The sequence below is a fragment of the Gracilinanus agilis genome, chromosome 2, assembly GCF_016433145.1.
Source record: "Gracilinanus agilis isolate LMUSP501 chromosome 2, AgileGrace, whole genome shotgun sequence".
Taxonomy (NCBI): domain Eukaryota; kingdom Metazoa; phylum Chordata; class Mammalia; order Didelphimorphia; family Didelphidae; genus Gracilinanus; species Gracilinanus agilis.
This window is the reverse complement of record NC_058131.1, coordinates 400,674,086-400,688,013: the sequence shown is the minus strand read 5'-3', so window position 1 is coordinate 400,688,013 and position 13,928 is coordinate 400,674,086.

The window sequence follows — 13,928 nt, the reverse complement described above, 5'->3', positions numbered from 1 at the left end:
CTACTTCTCTTTTTATTTTGTTTTATTTCCCTTCCTTCCTTCCTTCCTTCCTTCCTTCCTTCCTTCCTTCCTTCCTTCCTTCCTTCCTTCCTTCTCTTTCTTCTTCCTTTTTCCCTCTCTTCCCTTGCCCCCCTCTCTTCCTTTTTCTCCCTCTCGCCTTTCCTCTCTCTCCATTGCTGTATTCCTATATATTGTTCTCTAGGATTTAAATCTGAAGACTTTTCTGTTGTTGCTACTAACTTAATGATAATAAATAGTATGACCATAATAACAAAACTGGAGCACATTTTGACATCGTTGTTGCAGCACAAACCAAATCAAAAGTTTACATAGAAACAATAAGCAAGTTCAGCGGAATCCTGTGACACTATGGCTGGTGATCACCTGGCTGTGGATTTACTGTGAGCCAGATCACTACCACCCCCAAACACAACAGCTCCATACATTAAAAACTTGACATTCCACCTAAGGTTGCTAGTTGTGCCCTAATACCAAGGCACAATTGGAAGCTTCTGTTCTATGAAATGGAGTGAAAGCAAGCATGGAACGTAAGGGACAGCAACATAAAGCTGATGTATTTTATGTGGATTACTAATCCCATTATGTGGAAATAGGGAGCTACAATCTGGTGCTGTGGAAAGAACATTGGTTTTTGGAGTCAAGACCCTTAGTTTGTCCTGCCACTTGCTTTTTTAAAAATTTACAAATAAATAGCTTTAAAAAAAATTACCTTTATTTTCACAAATATCCTGGCCTCCATCCCTTACCAAAGAGTCATGATTATTACTTATAACAAGGAATAAAAAAAGAGAGAAAAAAAGGGAAAGGGGAAGCAACTGAATCAAATGAAACAGAACATTGGTCAAGTCTGACAGTCTATTGAAAATTCTATATATCCCTAGTCCTCCATCTCTCCAAAGAAAGAATGCATCTTCCTATCTGTTTTTTGGGGTCAACCTTAATTATTATATTTAGCTAGCATTCCATTTTTTGTTGTTCTTTTCTTTTATGTTGTTAGAGTCACTGTGTATAATATTTTCCTTCTGTCTACTTCATTTTGTAGTGATCAGCTCATATATCTTTTTATGATGGTCTTTATTCTTCATATTCATTGTTTCTTATGCTGCAGCAATACTCCATTACAGTTGGGTACCATAATTTGTTTAGTCATTCCCCAACCAATTGGTATCTACTTTGTTTTCAGTTCTTTGTTACTATTAAAAGTGCTACTATATTATTCTAACATTAAGAAACTACTGCTGAGCCCAAGGGCTGGGATACTATGCCAATTTCCTCTCCCTAGGGGCCCTTCTCCTCTAGCCCATGAATGTAATGTGGTTGGACCAGGTTCAGGGGTGGGGAAGAACCTTGCCTTTAATGGCAGTGGGGCTGAGATCCCTTTTTTCACACTCTGCAACTTGTTAAAGTCCCTTACCCTAGTGCTCCAGAAAAAAAAAATTGATTAATGTTTAGGTTTAAGTTCATGTTTAGAGTTGCCCCCAAATGAGGAGAGAGTGGCCAAAAAAAAAAAAAAAAAAAAAAAAGACAGTAGTTGATATACGATGTGAATCAGGTATGGGACAGATAATTTTTCCCTAAATACAAAAGAAATGCTAAACATAAAAGATTCACAGTATGCATTGACAGAATAATTTAAAAGAGGATTCAGTAACAACTAATAACTACTGCTAGACTCTTCTGGGACTTTGAGATTCAAGCTGTATCAGAACATAAAATGGTTTGTAGGACTACTGATTATGCATTTTACATTTCGCTTTGGCCCTACATGGGCCAAACAATAGTGCATGTCTGCTGGTAAAGCAGGCCAGATTTGGACTAATTCTCTTCTTGTTGCTGGTCATATTACTTGATTAAGAAATCCACCCTGCTGTCTGAAAGTTTCCTCAATGCATTTAGGATCTCTGGACTTTTTGAACTCATAAGATCTCTTCCAAGATAGGACATATGTTGCCTGAGGGTGGTGATATTTGGTCACTCACAGAGGAAAATTCACATAAAGCAGAAAAGGCAGGTCTATAGTCACCTAATTGAGTCCATAGAACATGGACCCTGACAGGCCAATTCAACCTCCTAAATATGTGACCCAGGAATCATGTTTTTTTGTGTGTGTATGTGTGACTAGAAGGTACAGCTAGGTAGTACAGTGGTTAGAGTCCTGGGCCTGGAGTAAGGAATATCTGAATTCAGATATGGCCTCAGAAACTACCTGTATGACCCTGCCTAAGTCACTCAACCCCCCCCCCTTTTTTCCCCTCAGTTTCCTAATCAGTAAAATAAACTGGAGAGGGAAATGTCAAACTACTCTAGTATCTTTGCCAAGAAAACCCTAGAAGAGGTCAAGAAGAGTCAGAGATGACTGAACCAACTGAACAACAACAAGAATAACCTGAAGGTAGTACTTCTAAAAAGTTGCTGTCACTAGGCTATTTCCTTCTCAGGGACCATAGGGTCCCTGATTTTATACTCAGTTACTTCCACTTGAGCAGATTGTATCTCTTCCATGCCTTAAGAAATAGTCTTCATAAATTTCTGAAAATATTCATTCTCTGGTAACCAATTCTCCATTGATGAACTTTTCCAAATCAAGTTAGGCTTGTTCTCCAGTCACAGACATACAGTCCTTCATTGGTTCCATATCTGAAGGCTTTCCAACTTGTTCGTATGGAAACATGTTGCCCCTCTTCTGTAGAATATAAGCCCCTTTAGGGCAGGGACTATTTTATTTTTATATTTGTATTCAAGGGGCAGCTGGGTGGTGCAATGGATAGATCTCCAGGCTTGGAGTCAGGAAAACCTGAGTTCAAATGCAGCCTCAGCCATGTACTAGCTGTGACCCTGGTCGAGTCACTTAACCCTGTTTCCCTTAGTTTTCTCATCTGCAAATGAGCAGGAGAAGGAAATAACAAACCACTCTAGTATCCCCAACAAGAAAACCCCAAATGGGATCACCAAGAGTCAGACATGACTGAAAAATGACTAAACAACAACAACAAATTCCTAATGTCAGCACAATGCCAGGTTGATAGCAGGTGCTTAATATTGGCTTATTTGATTGGTAGGAATAGCCAGAGCTTCAGGAATGCATAGTAATTGCTATTCCACAGTAAAATTTCAGAAAAGGTCTTTATAGGAAGATCTCAAAGATAGTTTTTTTTTACCTTTTTTTGAAAAAAAAAAATTAAGATCACAGTTATTTCTAGATATAGCCCCATCCTTGTTTCCCCACCCCCATTGCTGAATTTTGCCTTGTAACAAAGAGAAACAGTGAAGTTAATCCAGTCATTGTACTATCCTTTTCTGCCAGTGACTAAAAAAGCTTGACTCCATGGTGTCCCACTTCTCTGTTCAGATGTTTCATCATCTATTCTCTGAGACTGGCCATTATAGTTCCTCAGAGTTGTTTCTTTTCAGAATTCTTTTCTATTCCATATCAGTCACCAATTCTGTTACCTTATTCTGAATCAGTTCATATAAGTAAGTCTTTCTATGTTTCTCTCATATTGTCTTTTTGGGGGTGCAGTAATATCCATTACATTCAAATACCATAGTTTGCTTGTCCATTCCTCAGTCAATGGGCTCCTACTTTATTTCCAGTTTAAAAAAACCCAACCACCACAAATATGGGCTGCTCTCAATATTTTGGTATATATGGGCATTTTCTATCATTAACTTTTTTGGGAGACTCTGCCCAGCATTGGAATGACTAGGTCAAAGGCAATGAACAGTTTAGGCACTTTTCTGAAATTGTATTCAAGGGAAGTTAGCCAGGGATTATTGTATTGATGAGCAAGACCAATACTGCTATAACAAACTGATTGAGAGTTTTGGCTAAGTTATAAATTATTGTGATAATACTTTAGTACGAAGCAGTCTCTAGTACTGGACTATTGTTTATGCAAATACAAGTATAACGAGGAGAAGTGAGCTCTGGGAAGCTGGAAGGCCTAGTAACTAAGATTAGCTTCTTGTATTCATATATTACTAAGGGATTTCTGTAAATCCTTAAGAGCTATACTACTGGAGTACAAGTTCTGGCAGGTGTTTTTTTTGTTTTGTTTTGTTTTGTTTTTTGTTTTTTACCAAATTGGAAAGACTTTAGGTATAAGGCTAGCCTTTGAAATTGTGTTTCTTGTTTGAGGGAGTCCTCCAGGTCTCCATTTCAGGCCCAATTCTCTTTTTACTCTATACCAAATAACTTTGTGAGCTTATTGGCTCCATCAGGTTCAATGCTCTTTATGAAGATGGCTCCCAGCGTTATATATCCAGACTTAGTCTCTCTTCTGAACTATATTCATGCATCAGAATGCCCAAAACAGAATTCATTATCTTTCCTCTCAAAATCTCTCCTTTTCAGGGGGCAGCTGGGTAGCTCAGTGGATTGAGAACCAGGCCTAGAGACAGGAGGTCCTAGGTTCAAATCTGGCCTCAGACACTTCCCAGCTGTGTGATCTTGGGCAAGTCACTTGACCCCCATTGCCCACCCTTACCACTCTTCCACCTATAAGCCAATACACAGAAGTTAAGGGTTAAAAAAAATTCTCTCCTTTTCCAAACTTCCCTTTACTTTTGAAGCTACTACTTACTATCTTCCCAGTCACTCAGGCCACGGACCTTGTTGCCAGCCTTACCTCCTCATTCTTACTCAATCCATATATCCAATCCATTGCCAAAACTTTTATTTCTATCTTTATAAAATCTCTTGTATATATCCCATTCTAAACACTCACAGCCACAATCCTAGTTGAGACTTTCATTATCACTGATCTAGAGTACTGCAAAGGCGTTCTTTTAAATTAAAAAAATTTTTTTTCCAATGAGCAAAAATTTCTTTTCTTTCCCTCCCATCTCTTCCTATTCAATTGGAAATAAAAAAGAAAACAAGAGACCTTGTAAAAAGGTGCACAGTCAAGCAAATGCAAATTCCCACATTGTTTATGTTCAAAAAGGTCTCATTCTTCAAACTGACACCATAATCTCTATGTTAAAAGATAGGTAGTGTACATACCATAGGTCATCTGGAATCATGGTTGCTTATTGTGTTAAACAGAATGCTTTAGTTTTTCAAAGTTATTTGTCTTTATAATGTTATGTGTAAATTGTTCTTTTGGTTCTACTCATTTCATTCTGCATCAGTCGATGCAAATTTTCCCAGATTTTTCAAATGGTCCCTTTTATAATTTCTTATACAGTAGTGTGGTAATATTACATTGAATTCATACAGTATAATTCACATAGCCATTCCCCAGTTGATGGATACCTCCTTAGTTTCTGGTTCTTTACCACCATAAAGATGAACTGCTATAAATACTTTTGTACTTATAGCTCATTTTCATTCTTCTTTTATATCTTTGAATATTAGTGAGTAACATTATTGGATAGTTAAGTGATTTGGGGGGGCAGAGATCCAAATTGCTTTATAGAATGCCTGGATCAATTCATAGCCCCACCAAGAGTGAACTAGTAAACCTGTTTTTTTATTGCCCCCCAAACATTCCCTACTTTCCTTTTTTTTTGCCAACTTTTCTCATCTGATTGGTATGAAGCAGAATCTCAGAGTTGCATTAATTTGCAATTCTCTAATTATTAATGATCTGAAGCATTTTTTGCACGATTTCTAAGGATTCTTCCTTAGAAAACTACATGTTCATATCTTTTGACCATTGGTCAACTAGAGATGGCTTTTATTTTTATAAATTTGATTCAGTTCCTTATATATTTTGAAAAGGAGTCCTTTATCAGAGAAATTTTCTATAAAGACTTGCCTTCTCTCTCTCTTACTTGCTTCCCTTCTACTTTTAGTTATACTGGTTTTATTTGTACAAAAATTTTTGTTTTATGTAGTTAAATTTGCTGATTTTATCTTCATCTTTATCCATTATTTGGTCATAAACTGTTCCTCTACCCATAGATCTGAAAACCAATTTCTTCCTTTCTCCCCTAATTTGCATTACCCTTTGTGTCTAAATCACACTTAGTCTTTGGCTAAGATCAAATGTGTCTAAATCACACTCCTTTTGGAATTTATATTGGCATACAGTGTGAGATGATACTCTACTCCTAATTTCTGCCAGACCATTGTCTAATTTTCCTAGCAATTCTTTTGAATAATGAGTTAAGAAAAAAACCCAAACCCAAACCCAACAAACAACCCTTACCTTCTGTCTTAGAATTGGTATTAAATATCAATTCTAAGGTAGAAAAATAAGGGCTAGGCAATTGGGGTTAAATGATTTTCCCAAGACCACACAGCTAGGAAGTATCTGAGGTCAAATTTGAAACCAGGTCCTCCCAACATCAGGCTTAGCATTCTATCTTCTGTGCCACTGTGCTACCTAGCTGCCTTTGAATAATCAGTTCTTACTCTGGTAGCTAGAGACTTTTGTAATAGCCTTCTACCTGTTTGCCCTGCTTCAAGTCTGTCCCCACTCCAATCCTCCAATCTATCCAAGCTGCCAAGGCAATTTTTATAAAGTGTCAGCCTGACTGTCACTTCCCTGCTCAGTGTTACCTCCAATTTTAAATTCTATTTCAGACTTGTCATAACTTGGTCCCTTTCTACTTTTCTAGTCTTTGTATACATTTTTACCCTCTACAATTTAGCTATACTAGCCTACTTGTACAAGGAACACCTTAAACAGGATACTTTATCTGTCTTTGTGTGTTTATACTGGTTGTCTTCCTGGACTAGAATGCTCTTTCCTCTTATTTTTCCCTCTTAGTTTCCCTGGCTTCTCTCAAGACTCAGTCCAAATCTCACCTTCTGCAAGAGGCTTTCCACCCCCAGCTGCAACGCCCCCCCTATCAGATTGTTTCCCATCTACTCCAAATGTACCTGGTATATATTGAGTTACTCATATGTTATCTCCCTTTTAGAACATGAGCTTCTTGAGGACAGGGGCTATTTTTTTTTGCTTTTATATTTGTATCTGTAATACTTAGCACAGTTTGTGGTGCGTTGTTACTGTTGTTGTTCAGTTGTTTAAGTAATGTATAACTCTCTTTGTGACCCCATTTGGGGTCTTCTTGGCAAAGATATGGAAGAAGTTTGACATTTCCTTTCCCAGCTCATTTTATAGATAAGGTGACTTGTCCAAGGTCACATAGCTAGGAAGTGTCTTAGGCTGGATTTTTGAATTTCGGTTTTCCTGACTCTAGGTTTGGTGCTCTATCCACTGCACTACATAGTAGTGGCTTAATAAATGCTTGTTGATTGACCAGTAAACATGACTAAGTGTGAGGAGGTTCATCACAAAAAATGTTTGACCACCAGATAAATATGAGTGACTCACAAGCAGTTTGCTATAGTTCAGTCTTCTGGGGACTATTAAGAATGACAAAGAATGGAAGGTCTCTCTTCCAACAAGTATGGATGGCAAGGGGGATTTTGTGGTGACCCAGAAAGGATATATGCTTTTGTATCTTTCTTAGGTGACTGTTATATACAAATGAAATACAAATTGGTCTCTAGAGGTTGAGAGGAACTCTTTTCTAACGACCAGGTTATCCGAGATAATGAAATATTCCTTGAAAGACCAAAGACCAGAATAGGCATTTCAGAGAGAAAACAACAACATGGAATACTGAAAAATGGGAAGATTAAAGGGAGGAGAAGAAAGTGGAGGAAGAAGGGGAAGAACAAGGAAAAGGAGGAGGAGGAGGAGGAAGAAGAAGAAGAAAAAGAAGAAGAGGAGGAGGAGGAGGAAGAGGAAGCACTAAACACATGGAACTAAATGATAAATTATCCAAAGAATAATCATGTACGAGTCACTGTCATCATCAATTAACAGATATTTAAGCACATACTATGTAACTAAGCTTTAAGGCAACAAATAGAAAGAATGAAGCAATACCTATTTGCCAGGGACTTACATTCTAATGAGGAAAACAAGTTGATAAATATGAATATACAGAATAAATATAAAGAAATGCAAAATAGTTCAATAGAAGATAGTTTGGGAGGGAAAACACTAGCAGCTGGATGAAATGCCTGAAAAGGTTTAAGTTGCATTTTACAGGAAGAGGGGGATTCTCAAATGCAAAATGCAGAGGAAATGCATTCCAGGCATGGGGTCTGGCTAATGCAAAGGCAAAGAAATGGAAGATGAAGTGTTGTGGGTGAGTAATACAGAGAAGTCCTGACAAGTGGTCATCTTGCCTGTGCCTAAAGCCTTCCAACAAGGAGAATGCTTTGGAACTGGCTCATGGGTGCTCTCTAGCCAATTATTAAATGTTCACTGTGAGAATTTGTACCTTAGAAAGGCAAATTCTGCAGAGTTTGGGCTTGATTTATTGTCTTGTTAACTGTTTACTTAAGAAAGCCATGGAGGAAATGTCAATAATGCAGGTTTAAAAAAGTATCATCAATACCTTTTTTTCTTGTGGAGAGAGCAATTGTTAAACATTTACTAGCAAATCCCTGGGAGAATTCACTACCTCTCAATTCACCCCATTTCCTTATTTGAAAAGTATCTTGCACACAGTAAGCAATTAATAAATGTTTGGGGAATTGAATGGAACTAAACCTTGAATATGCTCTCAAAGGACTTACTTAAATTTTATTTGCATCTTTTCTTCACAACTGTACAGTCAGAATTCTTGTATAAGTGATGTGTTATATGTGTAGCACTCAAAATAAATGCTTGACAGATGAATTAGCCAGGGTCACATTGTCTGATAAGGTAAGAGGTAAGAGGCAATGCAGAAGGGAATAGAGCCCAAGGATGCAAGGGAATTAACCTGTGAAAGTGACCTTATGGGGTAGCCTGTACCTTCATTACACATGTAAAATGATGTATGTGGCCCCAAGAAGTTATATCATGCACAGTGGCCACACTCTGGTAAAACTTTTTCAGTAGATGGACTAAACCAGGTTGAGGTAAGTCCCAAGCCTATCAATGAGTTAGGGCATTTGTCTACCTGAATCATGTGAAGACTTCCTTGGTAGAATGGGCAGATAAGAACAAGTTGGTTCGATGCCCATGAAGGTGGCTGAAGGAGGCAGTGGGGAGTTCTTAGAGCTTGGTTGGACATCGAAATTAACAAGGTTATCCAATGCATCCTGGGCCATTAACAGTCATCCTGACTTTTGTCTTGCCACTAGACTTGGATGACTCTGGGAGATAGAGTGAGACTGATGACTTTGTGTAACTGCCTCACTTAAATCTACCCCATGATGTCACTGGTCCTCTTTGAAAACAAAGGACAAATAACAACAACAACAACAAAGTGACATAAATGTGGTTATGTTTTGGGTTCAGTGTATTTAACCAGATTTTTTCATGTGCCTAAGACCATTCCCAGGAGTCAGTTAGCTGCCTTAAAATGGCACTATTTTCTTTTTTAGGCCACTTGATTACCATTTTGGTCAGTGTAACAGATATGCACAGATAGTACTGTTAGATGTTATAAAAATAGGAAACGTTGAAATGTAGCTATGAATCAACTGGCATTGAGGGAACACCTACACTGGACAAAGCCTCATGTATGGTACTGCAGGGGAAACAAAGAAGTGGAAGGTATGGAGCCTACCCTCAAAGAGCCCAGAGTTTAGTTGGAAAAAATAAGATATAAATACAGGAAAATACAACTAACCATAAAAATCTTAACAGGCAACCAGGCAATGCAGTGGATAGTGTAAAAAGAGTGGGGCATCAGGGATGTAAATGTGTCCTAATGGTTTGTGGGTACACACACTGGGTTGAAGGAGAGACAGGACCAAGCAGGATAGGGAGACCAAGAATCAAGAATGGCAGTTAGCCCCAACTGTCACTTTGCTCACCCTAGGCCAGGGTCTTTGGAACCAGCAGGCAAGGTAAAGGGTTTTTAACAGTTTTAATTATGATTTACTTATAAAGGTGGGATAGAGGATTCTACACTTAAAACCCTAAAGGGCAAATCACAGGGCAAGGGGAGGACTTGTCTACTCTAATTCTAGTTGACTTAGCTAGGCAGGGCCCAAAGGAGCAGTCCTGGAGTCACTGGGAGGCTGCTTCAAACCTGGTTCCAGCCAGGCTTGACCAGCACAGGTAAAGGGCCGAGGGTGGCTTTGAGGGTTCTCACAGTAATCCAAAGATGATCACAGGATGCCAAAAGCCAAGGTGGTCCAAGGTACCCAAGTAGAGAGAGTGTGCTTGAGATGCTGTCCACCAGATCCCAAACCCCTCCTCCACTTGGTGCAGCTCTGCAGGTCTTGTCCACTTGCTGAAAGCCACCACCACTCAGGATCCCAGGGAATCAGGATGCAGGTCTGAGATCTCCCAGGGCTAGCAACAGTTTGTGCCAACCACTAATGGAGTCTCTCTCAGAGCACAAGCCACTTCCTGCTTCTTCATTCCATCTTGGAATGCTCCAGCCCTTCCTGCTAGGTCCATATAACCTATATGTAACTAATACTAAATAATCTTCCTCACAACAATAGAGAGCTGAATCTGGAATCGAGAAGACCCAAGTTCAAATTTAACCTCAGATACTTATTAGCTATGTCACCCTGGGCAAGTCATCTCACTCCTCTCTGCCTCAGTTTTCTTATCTATAAAATAGGGATGATAATGGCACCTGTCTTCCAGGGTTGTTTTGAAGATAAAATGAGATAATACTTGTAAGGTACTTTGCAAACCTTAAAGCATTATATAAATGCTAGTTATTATTATTATTTTAATTAAAAAACCCTTATCTTCCATCTCAGAATCAATACTGGGTATTGGTTCCAAGGCAGAGGAGCCATAACAGTTTGGCAATGGGGGTTAAGTCACTTGCCCAGAGTCACACAGCTAGGAAGTATCTGAGGTCAGTTTTGAACCCAGGATCTCCCATCTCTAGGCCTGGCTCTCATGGATTGAGATTGAGATGACTGAGCCATCTACCTGCCCCCAATACTAGCTATTATTAGTAAGAGAAAAACAATAGTTCAAAATAACAAAAAATGAGCTGTCACCAGCCAATAGGTTATTGATTGATGCAGGGATAATGCCATGTTCAGTCTTAAATTATGGAAAAGTTCTCTTTCTTAGTATGTGTAAAAACAGAAAGGTAAGAAATAAAAATAGATAATTAGAAAGTACAATTAGAGTTCCATTGATCAGAGAATAAAGTCATTTGTCTTCAAAGAGAGTAAGAAAGCTACTGGGTCATGCATGTGGAAATTCATTCCTTTACAAAGCCCTTTAATTCTAAATCAGGGCACTTTCTAAATCTTATCAGACTATATTCCGAAATGCTCTGAGGGAATGGGGAATCAGAGTTTCAGGCAGAATTGGATGTCTGTGTGCTGAATTCAAATGGCTGGGATCTAATGGAGATGGGAGCAGAGCCAGGAGATAACAGGAGTCAAAGCCTGGATTGGGAGAACTCTGATGCGGGGGTGGATAGTGAGGAAGGGGCAAGGTTTTGAAAGCATGACCTCCAAGTCTTTCTGTGTAATGAACAGAAAATAATGGAGGGGTGAGATCTGAGACCCTCAATGCACCTGTCTAAAGCTCCATAGCCAACAGCCTGTCTCTGTTCTAAGAGACCTTGAGTAAGCACCATGGGAACTCCTAGCCATCAGGTTACCTTTACTGCTTACTGAAAATGCTTCCTAGGGGATAGCGTGACTTCTAGAGGAATGCTGCCCTAAAGAGAATCATGCTTTACCTCACCATCCTTTCTCTGAGTTTCCTCTCTGGGTTGGGAAGATACAATTGGTTTGTTCTTTCTTTTGTTCTCTGGACCTACTCCCAGCCTGTCCAATATGGTTTTTAGAAGATGATAAAAACATTCCATATTAAGTAGGCATGGAGTAGATATAAAATTTAGGCTTAATTGACCCCAGCTTTCTGCCCTGTGATATGGAGACAAGATTTATAAATAACAGAGGATGACAGTCATCTATCCACAGGTGAAGGGTAGAAGTATATTTATGGCTGTAGTCCTCAGGGTATTGATGAGATGCTGGACTGAGACTATATTGGACCAGGTTTATAGGAACCGTATATACCCTTCATAAGATCTTAAATGTTAGGGCTAGAAGGGATATTTGAGTTAATCTAGACCAGTGATGGCGAACCTTTTAGATTCTGAGTGCCCAAACTGCACCTTCACACCAAGTGTGAGCCACCCCTTTACCCCAGAGAGAGGAGGGAAGAATAGCTTCCATGGGCTTCTGGGAAGAAGGACAGGTGATGTGAAAAATGTCCTCAGGCATGGTGGGGAGGGGAAATGGAGCAGCCCCCTCTGGCACACATGCCATGGGTTCACCAGCATGGATCTAGGTCAACCCTATCATATAATAGATGAAGACACTAAGGTTCTTAGTAAATAAGTGATTTACCTAAGGTCACACAGGTAGCAAATGTACTCTGTTAGGGGCAAAGGGAAACAATAGTTTTTTATAGCAAACATAAAATCTGGCAACCCATGTAGCTTAAACTCTATTAGTCAAAAGAATCTTTTGAATGCCTCTTAAATGTGTTTATTTCTATTTTTTTGCCAATTACATGTAGTAACAAATTTCTATATAAGTTTTCAGAAGTTATATAATCAAAATTGTCACCTTCCTTCCTTCTCTCTCCCCTCCTGGAGCTGACAAGCAATTTGATCTGGGTTATACATGTATTATCACACAAAACATATTTCCATATTGTTCATTTTTGTAGGTGAGTAATCTTATAAAACCCAAATCCCAAAACATATACCCAAATAAACAAGTGAAAAATAATTTGCTTTCATCTGTATTTCTATTCCAACAGTTCTTTCTCTGGAGGTGGATAGCATTCTTCATCATAAGTCCCAGAATTGTTGTGGACCATTGTTTTGCTAAGAGTGGCTAAGTCTATCAACAGTTGATCACTGAATTGTGTAATTGCCAGTTCTTGAGGCTCTTGGAGATGTCAGACCTACTCCCTGTCCCTAATGAAACTGTACTCTGTTTGGGAATTAGAATTAAGAGGTGTTGGGAAAGGCTTTCAATAAAATATGGGGTTTTATTGGGATGTAAAGGAAACCAGGGAGGTCAGGAGGTGGAGCAGGGGAGGGAGAATGTTCCCAGGCATGGGGGACAGTCAGAGAAATTTCTCAAATGGAGGGAGGCAGACCCACCAGCACGCTATTATAATGATTGTCTAGGAGTGAGATGATGAGAGCATACAGTGGAATGGGAACAGTGTCAGAGAGAAAAGTAGGGCATATTTGAGAAATGTTGCTAAGGTGGAATCAACAGGCCTTGGTGATAACTTGGATATGGGGCATGAGAGATACTGAGAAGTCCAGGATAACTCCTAGGTTGTAAGCCTGAAGGACTGAGAGGAGGATGTTACTTTCTACACTAATGGGGAAGGTAGAAAGGAGTAAGTGAGAGCTTATGGAGAAAGCTAATGAGTTATATTTGGACATATTGAGTTTAAGATGTCTTGGGAGATTCTCTTGTGGCTCACTTGGTGCTGCTAATGCACAGGAGGCATGGATCTTCAAGGTATTTGGGTACAGGACTTCCTTCCAGTCTCCCTTTTTGCACCCTCACTGCCTTCAGTAATTTGAATAGGCTGGATTTGTTGTTGTTCAGTTGTTTCAGTTGTGCCCAATTCTTCCTAACCCCATTTGGGATTTTCTTGACAAAGATACTAGAGTAGTTTGTCATTACCTCCTCCAGCTCATTTTATAGATGAAAAACTGGGGCAAACAGGGTTAAGTGACTTGCCCAAGGTCACACAACTAGTAAGTGTCTGAGGCTGAGTTTGAACTTAGGGCTTCCTGACTCCAGGCATGATGACACACTATCCATTGTGCCACCTAGCTCTAATTAGGCTGGAAATGGTTCCACATCAATGATGTAATAATCAAAAGGGCCTGTAACCAATGTTTGTTAGAAGGGAGGGAGGGGGAGAGAGAGAGAGAGAGAGAGAGAGAGAGAGAGAGAGAGAGAGAGAGAGAGA